This window comes from Trachurus japonicus, unplaced genomic scaffold (assembly GCF_045865225.1).
Source record: "Trachurus japonicus isolate A0001 unplaced genomic scaffold, Traja_1.0 AP030519.1".
NCBI classification, from domain to species: Eukaryota; Metazoa; Chordata; class Actinopteri; order Carangiformes; family Carangidae; genus Trachurus; species Trachurus japonicus.
This window is the reverse complement of record NW_028220652.1, coordinates 239,107-257,329: the sequence shown is the minus strand read 5'-3', so window position 1 is coordinate 257,329 and position 18,223 is coordinate 239,107.

Below are 18,223 nucleotides of genomic sequence, written 5' to 3'. Positions count from 1 at the left end.
GGAAAACGGGCTCACTTCTCATGAGGACTGCACAACAACAACAACAAACAAAACTTTGCAGTTAACCCCTGACCTATCCTAGAGCTCCCCCTAGTGGACCACCCCCAAACCCTATTATTAAGCTCAACTAAATATACATAACAGAGGGTTAAAGTAATATGTATACAGTACATAGACTAAGTATGATTATTGATGTCTTGTGTTTAGGGAATGGGAGAAAAATGACTCCGGGAATACGTACAGATATTGTGAGTTGCTATTGCAGGAACCCCAGGCACATTTTAACCATATTGAAAAATTATAAAGTAGTTTTTGCCGAAAAACTTGCTGTCTACCTATCTAGTTTCATAGGGGTTTCATGCCAGGGTTGTCCAAGTGGAACTCGCTGCAGAACCACAACTCCAGCATCAGCCCCGCCCACCAGCATCAGTCCCGCTCACTCGCCAGCATCAGCCCCGCCCACCAGTTCCAGTTTCACCTCTCTGGAGCGACTGAGCAGAGAAGCACACACAGCCCATCTATCTACAGCACCAACTGCATTAAGATATAGGCTATTTTGTGAAAGATGGTGACACAGGCTGTTAGTAAATCAATTTTCATATCACATTGATTACTGTTTTAACATCTAAACTGTATGTACTGGTATATTTATAACATATGTATGTAGCCTACCTGTTAAATAGATAGAAGTTCAGAGTATCACTTATGTAATGTTGGTAGCGTAGTTGGTAGGAACGTCAACTTGATAACAACGGGATCGGTGTTCGATCCCCAAGGGAATCTTTTTTTTTTTTTTTTTTTTTAAATTGCATTTTCCATTTTGTATCTATAATATATATGTATATACTTGTGCTGTCAAAGTTAACGTGTTGATTTTGGAGATTAATTTTAAACATTTGACGTGTTAATTAATGCAATTCACGCCGTTTTGTTGGTGGCTGACCGTTATGTGTGCAGGCAAAAGCATGTACCGGCTGTAGCGCTATTCTTCACTTTATTCGGTTTTAATATTTTTTCATGCGAGTAAGTAACCGTTTAGATGACCAATATGCTGTTAGTTTATCCACATGATGATGAAGTTTGCTCCGACGACGGAGCAGTGACGCTCCACCAGCAGCGACCAGCGGAGCATCACGGAGGCAGCAGCCCGGTCAGCGGAGCCGGTCGGCCGGGTACACAGCGCCGTCCCCGGGGTAAGTCAGAGTGAGAGCCGAGCAGCGACCGTAGCTTAGCATCACAGAGGCAACAGCCCCGGTCTGCGTAGAGATTAATTCGTTTTTTGTTTTTTTAAATCTATTGACAGCCCTGGTCTGTTAAATAAATAGAAGTTCCAAGTGCCTTACTGTTCATATTACTGTGTAGGCTAATGCACATTTACCAAAATCACTTTCGCCTCTGTGATGCTCCGCTACGGTCGCTGCTCGGCTCTCTGACTTACCCCGGGGACGGCGCTGTGTACCCGGCCGACCGGCTCCGCTGACCGGGCTGCTGCCTCCGTGATGCTCCGCTTGTCGCTGCTGGTGGAGCGTCACTGCTCCGTCGTCGGAGCAAACTTCATCATCATGTGGATAAACTAACAGCATATTGGTCATCTAAACGGTTACTTACTCGCATGAAAAAATATTAAAACCGAATAAAGTGAAGAATAACAGCGCTACAGCCGGTACATGCTTTTGCCTGCACACATAATGGGTCAGCCACCACCGGAAGTAAACAAAACGGCGTGAATTGCATTATTTTTTTTAATGCGTCAAATGTTTAAAATAATCTCCAAAATTAACACGTTAACTTTGAGAGCACTAGTATATTATAGATACAAAATGGAAAATGCAATTTAAAAAAAAAAAAAAAGGTTCTGTTGGGAATCGAACACTGATCTCCCAGCCACCAAGGTAACATTCCTACCAACTACGCTACCAACATTACACAAGTGATACCTTGAACTTCTATCTATTTAACAGGTAGGCTACATACATATATGTTATAAATATACCGGTACATACAGTTCAGATGTTAAAACAGTAATCAATGTGATATGAAAATTGATTTACTAACAGCCTGTGTCACCATCTTTCACAAAATAGCCTATATCTTAATGCAGTTGGTGCTGTAGATAGATGGGCTGTGTGTGCTTCTCTGCTCAGTCGCTCCAGAGAGGTGAAACTGGAACTGGTGGGCGGGGCTGATGCTGGTGGGCGGGGCTGATGCTGGTGGGCGGGGCTGATGCTGGAGTTGTGGTTCTGCAGCGAGTACCTCCTCGGGTTGTCCAACCTTAGAATGTTGCGCAACACGTGACAGGGGGAGAAGCGCTCTGATTAGTGGAACAGCAGACCAATCAGAAGGCCAACAAAGGGTCAATTCTAGGGGCGCAGCGCCCAGTGGGGCCCACAAAAACCCCAGTAGTCTAATCTTTGTATGACTGAATTATTCAGCATAAGACCCTGACTGATACTCATAGTAATGCTGCATTAGCATCAAAACAAAGTAGGCTAAATAAGAAATGATAATAGATATGTAGTCTATGAAAAAAAGTGGAAAAGTCAGGGGGCAGGGGCCCACTTTAGTATACTTTCAGGGGGCCCAGGATTCCTAGCAACGGCCCTGGGGCCTCATTTATCATTGTGGATACATGTTTTTTTGCACGCTCTTTCCCCCGTTTTGTGCGTACGCACTTTTCTCCGCCTAATTTGGGATCTATCAAACAAAAACCTGTCGGGAGAAAGTGCAGAAATTTACGACCAGTCCGTCCATGGCGTACCGTGATTTACACGCTTTTTGAAGAACAGGAGGAATTGGCGACGCCGCTGCAGAGTCAGAGAATTGCAGTGTGCGAGGGAGAGAGGAGCGCGGACACTGTTTGAAGTAGCAAGTGGTGGTGATGATAACCCATTCAATGAGAGAAATATTTAGGTACTACAATGGCATAAATAGTCATACAACTATAAAATTTGGCAGAGTGTATCTTGACACATAGGGGGAGGCATGAAAAAAAGATTCTGGGGTTTGTTGCAATTCAATTTTAAGATATCACCCTCAACATCCCAAAAAAAGCACTGTTCACCTGACAAATTCTCATGAAAATTATTATTTTTCAGCACTTTATGGAGAATATATATGCTTAACATGTATATAGAAATTTTCCTTAATTAATAAGCCTCCATTTAAGTCCAAGATAGCCTTTCTACTAGCTACTGGAAAGCTACAGGCTGTCTCCAAACAATGCAACACCTATTGTGAAAAACTACATGTGATCAGAAAACATTCTATTTCTGGTCTCCCCAAAGTGAACAGATAGAGAAGACTGTTGGCCACAGCAAGTGGGGCTTTTGAGATAGAAAGGCTAAAATTGACTCAAATGGAAGCTTATGAATTAAGGAGGTTTTCTATATACATCTTAAGCATAGATATTCTCCATAAAGTGCTGAAAAATAATAATTTTCATGAGAATTTGTCAGGCGAACAGGCGAACTTTTTTTGGGATGTTGAGGGTGATACCTTAAAATTGAGTTGCAACAAACCCCAGAATCTTTTTTTCATGCCTTCCCCTATGTGTCAAGATACTCTCTGCCAAATTTTATAGTTGTATGACTATTTATGCCATTGTAGTACCTAAATATTTGCATTTACATAATTTCGCCAGCAAAATGACCCAAGAAAGGGGTTTTGGCCCCCTGTAGCTTTCCAGCGGGGACAGCTCTCCATTCCGACACCCCTCTACTTCGACACCCCGCTGTTCCGAAATACCCCCACTTCAAAACACCGCTGTTCCGACAACCCCCCCCCCCCCCCCGGCAGCTGTCCAAGGTGCTGAACCACGTGACATTGTTTACATTCTGCTTTGTGGCTTGTCTGTGAAACGTGCGCTGCTCAGGGACTGGGCAGATCTGTCCCACTTGCTTTCTCCCCGACTTCGTTGTTGGAGATCTCCACACAGTAATAGAAATACCCCCCCCTGCGCCGCTCGAGCGCGGCTGAAGCCGGCTTGAGCTCACACGGGTGCGAGGCTGCTGCAGCCGCCGCTCGTGCTGACAGCTGACTGAGGGAGATGCTTTGGTTGGGTTTAGGCAATGAAGAAAGGAGTTGGTTAAGTTTAGTAAAAAGACCAGGTAGAGGCTAGACAGGCTAGAAGCATAATGAACATTATATGTCATTAATATGAAGTAGGCCTATTTGCTTGTTTTGCAGTTAATTATGCACATGATCCGTTTCGACCCCAAAAAGGAAAAAAGGATCAATGCGCTCTGCGCACTGGGGGTTTCCCCCACTGGCCTTTTCGGAATAGCGGGGTCTTTAGAAAAAATAGAAAACCCCGCTATTACGATGAATGGAAGTCTATTGTCGGAAAGCCGGGGCTTGGGAAAGGCGGGGTGTAACCCTTTCCAGCAGCTAGTTGACCGGGTTGTCCACCCAGGTTTTAATCCTTGAAGTTCCTATATATCATTTCTGGTGTCAAACCTTTTACAACGCTCCGTGTCTGTTTTCCAAAAAACTGGGATTTTGCCCCCTGGGTAGAGTGATAGCCTACGCTGTGATAAGGCTTTAGAATAGTAGCCGTGGTGCTCATTATACCACGGAATCAGATTGCTGGATTTCACCTTTCCGTTTTATACATTTATATAGAGGTGTGAGTGTATAGTTAATATATAGTTAGGTAGTAGTGTGTGTGTGTGTGTGTGTGTACGTGTACATGTGTAGGTGTGTGTGTACGTACGTGTGTGTGTGTGTGTAGGGGGGATTTTAAGCCAAAAATCACATTATTATTTCTTGCATTATAGATGCGGCTGTATTCAAGAAAGAGCAACCAAGGGAGCTATGGGGAGCAGGCTCTTGAAAACGCGCATAAATGCATTAAAGATGGAGAATCCGTGAAATCAATCTCACGCAAATTTGGTATCCCACCAAAGACACTTCGATGCCATCATGACTGCCAGGTGAAACGGCCAGGCCACATTCATCTTGGGAGAACAGCTGTTTTTTCTTCAATGTCTGAAAATGATCGGGTGTGCCACATCCAACATATGAAGAGAGCTCACTTTGGGCTAACATCATTTGTTTGTTTATTTGTTTATTATTAAGATCCCCATTAGCTGCAGCAAAGCCACAGCTATTCTTCCTGGGGTCCAACAGTATCAAATATACAGTTGAAAACACAAAACATAAACATTATAAAAATTAAAAACAAAAAAACACGTGAGCGATATGCTTAACCTAACAAAACAAAAACAGAGTAAGTGTTTACATTTCTTAACTGTGCTTCATTCAAGCTTCGTTATATTAATTGTTCACATACTAATCCTATTACCCACATTTCTACATACCATATACTGTATGTATACTGTACATCATTACACATCACACATCATACTTGTATATACATTCATTCTGCAGAATATACATTATAATAACACATATCATATATCCATCGAAATATACTCCATATGAAGAGCTCTTTTCCAAAACGCGATAAACGCCAAATTAAAAAAAAAAAAGAGTTTGTCACGCCATTTTGCTGTGTACTGAGCCTATTCACTGCTCCATCAACGTATCACGTCAAATCGCTACATTTCCCTGTTTAAAAGGCACCGCAAGATGCAGTTTCCCTCCAAACCGCGATAAGCGCCAAGTCTATTTTTAGCCAAAACGCGACATCTCCTCCCTCTCCTCAGAATTCTATGAGCAGCTCCATGCAGTCCAACATGGCGGTGCTCTGAACCCAGGTCTGTTATGGTTTTCAGTCATTCATTCAGTAGTTTCTGGGTTCTGTGTTAATTACTGTATCTGTTTATGTGGTGGACACTGTGCCGTTAAGTATACCCCCACAGCCCCCGCATACCGTACGAGCCCCGCCCCCGCCTGTAACGCCGGGTGTCCTCCGTATCAACGATCGATTTTTTTTTTTTTTTTTTTTACAGCATAGACGTAGTTTTGTTTACAGCAACATGTGCTCACATCATGATAGCGTCTGTATTTTGACTATTAAAACTTCCATAGTCCATAGTTCTCTTTGTTTAACATGTAAAGAGACAGACATCATTACCGCCCCCCTCCCTCCCCCCGACGTGCGCGCACACACACACACACACACACACACACACACACACACACACACACACACACAGAGAGAGAGAGAGACACGCAGCACCTCAGTGATGTTCTCATGTCATGTTGGTTGGTTTTTCAAGACAGAAACCATCAATTTTTGTTTTTTTAAATGTGGATTTATAGCGTTTTGAGAAAAAATAAAATAAACTTTGAGTTTTTAATCAACAATATTGTTGTTTGATTTAATAATCATTGTCAACATGTCCAGACTGAGCCAACAATCATTTTAACAGGATAAATTGAATATTAACAAAATGGGTGGGTCTAGGTAAAAAATGTCATTTTCTGGAAAACTATTAAAATGGATTTATAGCGTTTTGGAAAAGAACTCTTCATATATAAATAGACCATGTTGTCTTACTTGGATAAATGCTGTTTTATTAATATTTTGAATTTCTTTGTGTTCGTGGTGAGTTTGATATTTTTCGGCAGTGAATTCCATTCTTTCATACCTCTATACAAAACCGTACGCTTGATGGCGTTAGATCTTGCTTTAGGTAATGTAAAGTTTCCTACAGCTCCATGTCTGGTGATATATTTATGACTCTCTGCACTAAAAGTGAGGTTTTTAAACAAGATAACAGGTGTTTTTAGGACAGATATATTTCTAATAACAACAAACAATGAGTACAATAGTCTGTCTTTGACCAGTAACCAGTTAAGTTTTTAAGTTTAACCAGTAAGTGTGCATAGAAATTATACTTGTCCTGTAGTCACACTTCAGTATTGTGCGGGCAGCTCTATTCTGTATACATCATGGGACGTGTGGAAACTGGCCTATGACCTGGTGACAAAAATTGGGATCCAACATCCATTTAACAACACCAAAAAGGTTGCTGGACAAGACTGGTTCCAAACATTCATGAAGCGGAATCCAAGCCTTGCCCGGGCCATAGGCTTCAATAAAGTTAAAGTGGGTCAATTCTTTGATGTTTATGAAAACACACTTCAGCAGCTGAAAAATATATGTCCCACCAAGCTGTGGAACATGGATGAGACGGGAATCCAGAATGTCCAGAAACCCCAGCCTGTGGTGGCAACAAAAGGGGCTCGACAAGTCTGGAGGATGACGAGTGCTGAGAGAGGATTTAATGTTACCGTTGTGTGTGCGATGAGTGCTGCAGGGCAATTTGTTCCTCCAATGTTTATCTTTCCGAGAAAAAGAATGTATGAGAGTCTGATGAGAGGGGCACCTCCTGGATCTGTAGGAAGTCTTTCAGATTCTGGCAGGATCGATAGAATCCTGTTTGTGGAGTGGCTCACCCACTTCGCAAAGAATGTGAACTGCAGCAAGAATGATCCACACATCCTCATACTTGATGGGCACCACTCATAAAACATTAGAGGCTATTACTCAAGATTTCACTCCCACCCCACTGCAGCCACAAAATGCAGCCGCTCGACAGGACATTTTTCAGAAGTCTGAAAATGAGCTTCAACAAAGTGGCTGACCGATGGATGGCCAAACATCCTGGGAAGAGGATTAGCATCTATGAGATTGCTGGCCTTTTTGGTCAAGCCTACAGCCAGGCTGCCAGTGTAGGAAAGGGGGTAGAAGGATTCAGGGCCTGTGGCCTTATGCCATGTAACAGGGACATTTTTGGAGAAGAGGACTTAAGGGCAGCGGAGGTCACAGAGGAGCCGGAACCTGCTCCACAGCCACTCGAAGCACTTCCATGGCTGTACCAACTCCCCCACAGCCTACTCCAAGCACCTCCAACCAGACTGCTGAAGAGCCCTTTCCAGGTAAGACACCTTTCATATTTCAGATGCTATCGACATGTTTTTTTTTCCAACACTGAGATTTATAAAAGGCACCACTGTTTTCTGTCTATCCTGCACAGAGACCACTGAACCTTCAGTGTCATATCCTGGCACTCTCACCCCACCCAAAATTACAGAATGAAAGGCCGAGAAAAAGGAAGGCAGAGTCTGCCGCAGTGCTGACATCCTCGCCCTACATGCGAGCTCTGGAGGAGAAGCAACAAAACAAAAAGATGAAAAAGCTCCAAACAAGCAAGAAGATCGAAGGAAAGAAGAAGACCCAGCAAGATGATGCAGAATGTCTTCACTGCACTATGCTATTTTCAGTCAGTGGTGGGGAGTGGATCAGATGCGAGAGCTGCATGAAATGGGCACATGAAGAATGCGGTTACATGCTGCTATTCCGACATGCCGCTATTTCGACATTGACTTCTAATTGTCGGAATAGCGGCATTAACATTATTTTTCAAGCATCCCACTATTCCGACATTTTTTTTTTTTTTCATTGTTGGAGTAGCGGCACTTGATTGATTACGTTATAGTCACACGTGTCCTTATGATTTATTTATTTTTTCATCTGAGACACTGTTTCTCATACACAAATACATACATAGGCCTATAAGAGAGAAGAAAAAACAAACCCTCCAAGTTTAAAAACACACCAGCAGCAGCGCACACTGATCTGCAGCCTACTGAGACTGTTATTATTCTGTCACCTGAGTTAAGGAGGTGCACGTGTGTTTGGAGCTGACGAGAGAATAAAGAGTGAGACAACGTGGCCCTGAGGAGGAACTGTGAAGGACTCAGCTGTAATGGAAAATGACCTAAACCGAGTCCAGTAGAGCTGTAACTGTGTAGTGGAAAGGCGTTCAAAGTAATGGTAACTATCAACCTGCTTTACATTGTTTTAACATAGGTAAAAGAAAAAAAAAAAGATTTCCTGGGATAAAGGGGCAGATTACATAAGATTATTCTTCTTTCTGCTCCCTTTTGTTGAGATTTGGGAGGTTTTTGTTTTTATTGTAGCTTATTAAATTGCAAGATCATTTTTCTGACTGATTTATTGCCCGATGCCGTGTATCTCGGTTACATGCTGCTATTCCGACATGCCGCTATTTCGGTAAATGACCTAAACCGAGTCCAGTAGATCTAGACATTTTTCTGACTGATTTATTGCCCGATGCCATGTATCTCGCTTTATTTCCCCCGCCCTCCGCCAGTTGTCTTCGTTGTCACCGTTGTCACTTTGTTGCCGCTCCACAGAGCGCACATGGCTAATTAATATGCACGTGCTGACCATATATGGTTGTGTCTAGGCGTTCTGGGGGCGGAGGTGTGTTCACGTGCGCAACTGCGCACCATTCTTGGATCCAGTTTGATTTATCAAAGAGAAATTGCGGAGAGTTGTGCATGCACAGTTTGATAGATCTGAAAAAGGTGTAAATATTTTGGGTGCCTTTTCGCCGTAGGCCTAAGCAAAAATTTCTTTTCTTACTTACAGTTTTGATAAATGAGGCCCCAGGCCCTAAGCCCAGAGCCCAGACGCTCACAGCTGCAGCTCCGCGGCTCATCCACGGCGCTGTCCGTGGTGCTGAAGGTGAAAGGTTAACTTGACAAACAAACTGCAGCATAGTTCTGTTTGTTTATCATGTATGTCAGTTTTGTTTGTGACTTGATAGTTTAGTTGTTGAGATTAAGAACATCACTCCCTCATCAAACCAGTGATAGGCATGCTGAAAAGAAAAGAGAGGGACGCGCCTGGGTATCGCAGCTGTGTAAAAAAGAAAAAGAAAAAAAGATGACATGTCGGAATAGCGGTATCAAAAAGTGTCGGACTACCGGCATGTCTAGATAGAGGGATGTCGTAATAGCGGGATGTCTAAACAGAGACATGTTGGAATAGCGGGATGTCTGAATACCGTGTATCTCGCTTTCTTTCCCCCGCCATCCGCCCATTGTCTTCGTTGTCACTTTGTTGCCGCTCCACAGAGCACACATGGCTAATTAATATGCATGTGCTGACCATATATATGGTTGTGTCTAGGCATTCCGGGGGCGGAGGTGTGTTCACGTGCGCAACTGCGCACCATTCTTGGATCCAGTTTGATTTATCAAAGAGAAATTGCGGAGAGTTGTGCACGCACAGTTTGATAGATCTGAAAAAGGTGTAAATATTTTGTGTGTCTTTTCACCGTAGGCCTAAGCAAAAAAATTAGTAGCAGCAGTTTTACACTGTTTACTTACAGTTTTGATAAATGAGGCCCCAGGCCCTAACCCCGGGCCCAGACGCTCACAGCTGCAGCTTCTCCGCGGCGCTGTCCGTGGTGCTGAAGGTCACAGGTTAACTTGACAAACAAACTGCAGCATAGTTCTGTTTGTTTATCATGTGTGTCAGTTTTGTTTGTGACTTGATAGTTTAGTTGTTGAGATTAAGAACATCACTCCCTCATCAAACCAGTGATAGGCATGCTGAAAAGAAAAGAGAGAGAGACGTGCCTGGGTATCACAGCTGTAAAAAGAAAAAAAGATGACGTGTCGGACTACCAGCATGTCTAGATAGAGGGATGTCTAAATAGAGACATGTCGGAATAGCGGGATGTCTGAATAGCGGGCGGACCCCGAAGAATGCAGCAGTGCAACAGAGGCAGAGTTTTGCTGCGAGTTTTGTGTGGGAACTTAGCTTTGGCTGGTCTAAATGGAATTTTAGGCCTAATTATTAACCCTCTGGGCCTGTTTTCATCAGTTAACCTTAGTTAGCAGTTAGCTGTTAGCTTTCTACTGCCAACTATGGTGTTTGGGTCAGTTTTGATCCATGTTTTAAATCAGCTGTAGCTACACTAAAAATATTTTTTGTCATCTAATTAGTATTTCTTCTCTTGGTTCATTATTGTTCATTATTATTATTGTTCTCATTGTTATAACTGGGTCAAAATTGACCATAACACCACAAATGTCATAATTTTCACTGCAAAAAGTTTTTAATCAACTTGAGTCATATATGAAGTAGCCTAACCATTATTTTTTAAATCGTTGGACCCTTGTACTTTTGGTAAAACAAATAAACACACTATAGCCTGTATTCTTCGTGCCAATGGGCTTTCTTGTATTTTAGGCAATATCACATCATCCTCAGACATCCTCAAGATCACTCATATGTCAAAGTTGTGTCATTCATTTGCTCCTTTGTAGCGCATATGCCACCTATGATCCCTAGTGGGGAAACTAGAATATTACATGAAATTGGGCCACTGGCATAATCTGACATCTTCCCCAGGGTCTGGGGTAAGATGCCCCTTTTTCAAGATTTTATATTTTGTTTTATAATAACAAAGTTGTAGTCTGGTGTGATTTGATTACCCTCTAAATGTGTTAATTTAGGCATACTTCTTGTGTACATATTATGTTGACATTCAAATTATTTATATTTTCTGAGAAAATGGCCATTGTTCCTAAAGTCCCCCTCCCGCGACCCTTTTTGGTTATTTTAAAACATTCTCTGTGGTCTTTAAATTGTGATTATGAAGTTTTTAGCCAAAATCACAAAACCTGTGCCATTTCCCAGGGCTCTCCTTCTGCACAACACCAGCAGCTCATTAGCAATGCACCTCTGGAGGGTGGGCGGAGACTGCGACTCTGCACCACCACCTCCCTCGCTGAGAGCTGGACATTGTACAATTACCGATTCAGCGCGTTTAGCGTAAAACTGCACACTGGGATTCGACCCCAGACTGGAATAAAGTCCTTGCTCACAGTGCAAGCTGCTCTACCAGGTGAGCTATACCTGTTATACCTTGACAGCTACACCGAGCTGTCAAGCCTTTCACCTCTGAGCCCAATGCAGAGCGGGGCGGGAGCTTGTAGCACTAGTGCCCTCCCCTGGAGTTGTGATACGTCAACCCCAGTCTCCCTGAAACTGCCATTTTGCGTCTGCCATTGGTTCACAGCAATTTGAAGGCAGAAAAACTCAGAAATGCAACTTTGCACTTCCTTTTCTGCTGATATGTCCTCTGACATAAGAAAAATGCCACAGGAACATGTGAAAAGCACGAAAAACACGATTTTCATGGGAGGGTGTCTTTAAGGGGGGTAACTTACCCCGCGCTACCCTAATTTAACAATGAGTGTGTTGTGCTCTAGCACAACTAAAGAGAAAGTGTAATTATGTCTCGCACGGGGAAACCATTTAATGTTGTGCTCTAACACAATTTATAGGTAATTTATTAAGAATATTTAGATGCCTCACAAAGGGGGCACCATTTATGTTGGGGTTATACCAACTTATAAGAAAAGTGTTATTAAGAGGGTTATTGGCTATCAAATTAGTAAAATATCAATACCAAAATATTAATAATTACTACAAAAATTATTAATGGGATTTAATTTTATTAAATCCACCTCGGGGCACCAGACAGCCAATGTACCAAAGTCAGTCTCATAAGGGTGTGCTAACTATTAATATAGAACCTTGTTTAATGATTAAATTAATAATTATAAACAAATTAACATTATTAATAGCTGCAAAGTTGAAGGATTTAGAAGTTCTACTGCGTAGAGGTTGGCATACTCACTATTGTACAACATTAACAGACGAGTAAAGTTTCAAGGAAGTTTATTGGACACATCTAGAAAATGGAATAACAAAACATGAAACTAAGACAAGCTACATACACTATGTACACGTGTGTGTGTGTGTGTGTGTGTGTGTGTGTGTGTGTGTGTTGGTGAGAGCGTATGGCTATGTGTCGGTGACCATGTGTCTGTGAGGTGTGAAGTGTGATCTCAGACAATGGGAAAGATGGAGGATGGTTGCTTTGTCCTGAGACAAAGGGGTTTACAACCAAATGGCCTCCAAGATGGCCTCTAAGACCAACCCCATGTGATGTGGGGGAGGTGAACAAAGGTGTGTCCTTTGTTCAACGCTCAAGTTGCATGTTAAACATAGGTTAACTAAATATGAGACTATAGCTGACAACAACAAAGCAACAACAACAAAGCTCAAGTATTTAAACTGATTTCAATCAATACATACATTGGCATGGTTGAAGTACTCTATGCTTAGTCAAGGTGCAAGGTAAGCTAACTAGACCCAGTTACGTTACCAAGTCACGTGAGGGTGAGAAGTTCCCGGTGCTGGTGGGGATTCCTGCGGTTGCAGGTTTTGCTGGTCCTGTTGTGGTAGTCAAGTCCAGTGATTGTGTCTTTGTCCAGTGAACTGCAGCCGTCCTGGCTGTGTAGTTTGAGTTGCGTTGAGGAGAGTCCTTCTCCTTGCAGAGTTGGTTGGTTGTTCTGCTTGGCGTTGTGGCTCCGTTCCTTGTTGACTCAACTAGCAGACCTTATGTCGTGCTAGTTGGTTCTGTTCTTTAATCCGTTGGTAGGCACTCGCGTCGCTGCCAAGGGATGCTCCAGTGTAGGCATCTGCCTTGTGCAGGCCTCACAGAGGTTGGAGAGCTATAGCAGTAGCTCCAGGTGAGGAGCTGAGTGAGAGGAGCGGCAGCTCCTTCTGAAGAGCGGGCAAGAGAAGAGGGCGAAGAGAGAGGGAACTCAGAGGAGCGGCAGCTCCTTCTGAGAACCACTGAGAAGAGAGAGAGAAGAGAAGGGCACTTCTCCTTTTATATGGCCTGTGACCTCACCTCCTGGGGCCATACCTGACCAATGGTGGGTCAGTAGTGGAGGTTTCACACCTAGGTGTGAAGAAGTGAAGGACGCTGGGAGGCTGAGTTCAGAGGGTTTCCTTTGTTTGGGAGACAAAGGAGGCCATGTAGTCTTGTCCTCCATTTTGACTGGGCTGAGTCCCAACATCCCCCCTTTGGTCTCAGGATCCCACGTGATGTGTGATCCTGTGAGCACCATAGTCCATAGTCCATTCAAAATGATATCTGGGCAGTTCACAAACCAACTGGGCATTTGGTTTCTATCTATCTTGACTGAGCATAGACAGACTACAGAACAAAATCCACTTAACATACAGAATGAAACATAACACACAACAAATAACATCTTCTAGTTATTCATAAGTGTAAGTGATGCTATGGTGAGAAGGGGTGTGGCACCTGGAATGACATGTCATTATAGGTGTCTAACAGTGAATACAATGCCATTAATAAGATACTGCAGAGGAGTCGATCCAAGATTACTTGCAGAAATCACAGTGATGGCTGAATCAAATCAGAATTTGCTGCTGTTGCCAACAAAATCATGCTGAGCTCTAACTGTAAGGAAATCAAGGAATCCTGCACTAGTACTTGTTGACTGTCTGTGGTGTGAGGAGGAAGCTCTGGAGCTTTTGTGTCTTTGGTGTTTCCTCACACCTGGCTCAGGGCTGTAACGCTCCTGGTAGCTGGAGACAGAGAGGCATTCAGAAGAACTGTCACTATCTGAAAGGTGCTGACCATGTTTTACACTGTGGTCAGAGATGATGGGGCTATCATCTGATTGCTCATAGTTTTGGGCCACAATTTGAGCATAAGGCTTCCTACAGCTTCTACCGTGTGAATGCCTATCTCTATGCAGCTGGTGGACACGGCGGTTGCGCTCAGTGTCTGGACGTGGCCGGCTGTCACCCCCCTTTGGCGTGTTGCGAGGGCGAGGTCTTGAGCTTGCAGGTCTGTGTGACACATGGGTGTTTGAGCTGCTGGGCTCAGTTGTTTTCCCCTGTGTCTTGAAAGAGACTAGAGTTTCCCAGGTCACATATGTCATCTTCCGAACTTCATGCATTGAGAGCTCACCCTTCCTTGTCATGAGTGCAACCTGCATGTATATTGAGGGGTGAAGATTTTTCACAAACATAGACTTAAAAAGGGGGCTTTCCTCCATGCCTGGTGCATTCTTTCCTTGAAAATATGCATGTCTGAAACGTTTGTAAAAGTTTCTGGGGTGCTCAAGACGGGAGTGTTTAATTTGAGAAGCTGCAACTATTCCTGAGACCTCATCAACAGGGGAAGAAAACTCATCTAACAGTGCTTGACAAAGATCATGGTAGTTGTCTCTGACTCTGGGAGGAAGTGACTGCATGAACTTGTGAACAGCTTTTGAGCTGGTTTTCCACACAAGTTTGACTTTCTCCCTGTGGGTAGCGCTTGGTAAGTCAACTAGGCTGTGGTCTAGTTCACTGAGGTAATCATCAATGTTATGATTACCATTGTCAGGATCAAAGAATTGTAAGTCCTTAGCTAGGAACTCAAGCACTTCAAGGCGGGGATACTGGGTGGTCCTGTCAGATGAAGGCGAGACTAAGCTATCCTGGACATCTACCGCCTGTGCTCTGGGTCTTACGGGTGGGAAGACAGGGACTGAACACCTGTCATCACTCTCCTGGTGTTGCAGGGAAGAGGATGAACAGTCCTGAAATGCTCTAGTCCCCCCTTTGGAGGGCTGAGCACGGGTGAAAGCATAGTTACCTGGTTGAGAATGAGGTGCAGTATATACACTAGATGATACGCTACATGTCTCCTCACTATCTACGTGAGAAAGATGGGAAGCCAGGTGGCTGTTACCTCTGCACCTTAGTGGAGGCTGGGGAGCTGACTTAGTTCCCAAGGACTTCAGGTCAGGTGGGAAATGTCCCCATCTGCATGGGGAAGGAGTTAACCTTCCTCCAAGGGAGGAGTGTGAATCAGAGTAACCTGAATCACTTTGTCTGAAAGACTGTGGAGAGTCAAACCGTTCTGACCTAAGTTTAAACAACTCCTCCTTCTGTGAGCAGAGATCTAACTCTGCTGAGTGCAAGCTTTCTAGGTAACGTAAGGCTTTGTGATTTGCTGTCTTCACTTCTTGAAGTAGACTAGCATTTTGCACTCTTAGGGACTCTACCTCTTGTTCCAGAGTTGCTTTGGTCTGAGCAGAAAGACTGGCCTGTCTGTGGCAGATCAGAAGCATGCATCGTAACAACGGGCCCTTGGATGCTCTCTGAGCATCCCATCTGTCATTAAGTAGCAAGTCCAATTCTTTCCTACACTCACTGAGATTCAACTTGTTGATGAGTTCAGAGTAGCCGGGGTTTAGGCTCTGAGCCAGGGCAGACATGAACTGCTCTACAGAGGGGTTCTCCATTGTTACTCTGAGAGGTGAGATTAAGCAAATCTGAGAAACCTATAAAGCAAAGCAAATTGTTTGCAGTGGTGTTGCTTGGCAGACACCTTGTAGTAGTGTAGCTTTGGCTATGCACTACTCCAGTGGTTTCTTACAGTAACTCAAGCTGGGAGTGGCAGCGAGGTACAAAACTCCACAGGGCTGGCAGCACACTGTGGCTCTATCTTCAAGCTCTATTCTTAATCAGGTTGAAATGCATGGCAGTGACAACCGGTACACGCTCTCTAGGTTACACAGGGCCGGCGGCACGCTGTGTCTTAAAGTTAAGGGTAAGGGGAGCACTTAGCTTAACAACCAATTTTGACAGAACAAAGTAGCATTGAATACATGGTATTCAAATGCGGGACAGGAATTCTTAAAGTTCCTACAGAGAAGACTCAACTGGAAAGACTAGCAACAGTCGCAAATTCTGGATGCAGCACAATGGGCTTAATTCTCATGGAGTTTTCGCAAAACTCAAGAATAAATCAAAATTCAGCACAATTCACTTTCTGCATGTAAAGTCAGACGTCTACTCGTGTAGCAGACTCGCTCTGTTGAATGTGAACTTTTGGTTAGTTCAGTTTTGGATTTCACTTTCAGTAATGTCCAAACTTTTGCTCAAAATTAATATTGTACGAATGTGAATAAATGCCAACAGTACACAGCCTCACACGGGCTGCTCCATTTATGTTGTGCTCTAGCACAACTAAAGAGAAAGTGTAATTATGTCTCGCACGGGGAAACCATTTAATGTTGTGCTCTAACACAATTTATAGGTAATTTATTAAGAATATTTAGATGCCTCACAAAGGGGGCACCATTTATGTTGGGGTTATACCAACTTATAAGAAAAGTGTTATTAAGAGGGTTATTGGCTATCAAATTAGTAAAATATCAATACCAAAATATTAATAATTACTACAAAAATTATTAATGGGATTTAATTTTATTAAATCCACCTCGGGGCACCAGACAGCCAATGTACCAAAGTCAGTCTCATAAGGGTGTGCTAACTATTAATATAGAACCTTGTTTAATGATTAAATTAATAATTATAAACAAATTAACATTATTAATAGCTGCAAAGTTGAAGGATTTAGAAGTTCTACTGCGTAGAGGTTGGCATACTCACTATTGTACAACATTAACAGACGAGTAAAGTTTCAAGGAAGTTTATTGGACACATCTAGAAAATGGAATAACAAAACATGAAACTAAGACAAGCTACATACACTATGTACACGTGTGTGTGTGTGTGTGTGTGTGTGTGTGTGTGTGTGTGTTGGTGAGAGCGTATGGCTATGTGTCGGTGACCATGTGTCTGTGAGGTGTGAAGTGTGATCTCAGACAATGGGAAAGATGGAGGATGGTTGCTTTGTCCTGAGACAAAGGGGTTTACAACCAAATGGCCTCCAAGATGGCCTCTAAGACCAACCCCATGTGATGTGGGGGAGGTGAACAAAGGTGTGTCCTTTGTTCAACGCTCAAGTTGCATGTTAAACATAGGTTAACTAAATATGAGACTATAGCTGACAACAACAAAGCAACAACAACAAAGCTCAAGTATTTAAACTGATTTCAATCAATACATACATTGGCATGGTTGAAGTACTCTATGCTTAGTCAAGGTGCAAGGTAAGCTAACTAGACCCAGTTACGTTACCAAGTCACGTGAGGGTGAGAAGTTCCCGGTGCTGGTGGGGATTCCTGCGGTTGCAGGTTTTGCTGGTCCTGTTGTGGTAGTCAAGTCCAGTGATTGTGTCTTTGTCCAGTGAACTGCAGCCGTCCTGGCTGTGTAGTTTGAGTTGCGTTGAGGAGAGTCCTTCTCCTTGCAGAGTTGGTTGGTTGTTCTGCTTGGCGTTGTGGCTCCGTTCCTTGTTGACTCAACTAGCAGACCTTATGTCGTGCTAGTTGGTTCTGTTCTTTAATCCGTTGGTAGGCACTCGCGTCGCTGCCAAGGGATGCTCCAGTGTAGGCATCTGCCTTGTGCAGGCCTCACAGAGGTTGGAGAGCTATAGCAGTAGCTCCAGGTGAGGAGCTGAGTGAGAGGAGCGGCAGCTCCTTCTGAAGAGCGGGCAAGAGAAGAGGGCGAAGAGAGAGGGAACTCAGAGGAGCGGCAGCTCCTTCTGAGAACCACTGAGAAGAGAGAGAGAAGAGAAGGGCACTTCTCCTTTTATATGGCCTGTGACCTCACCGGTCCTGGGGCCATACCTGACCAATGGTGGGTCAGTAGTGGAGGTTTCACACCTAGGTGTGAAGAGGTGAAGGACGCTGGGAGGCTGAGTTC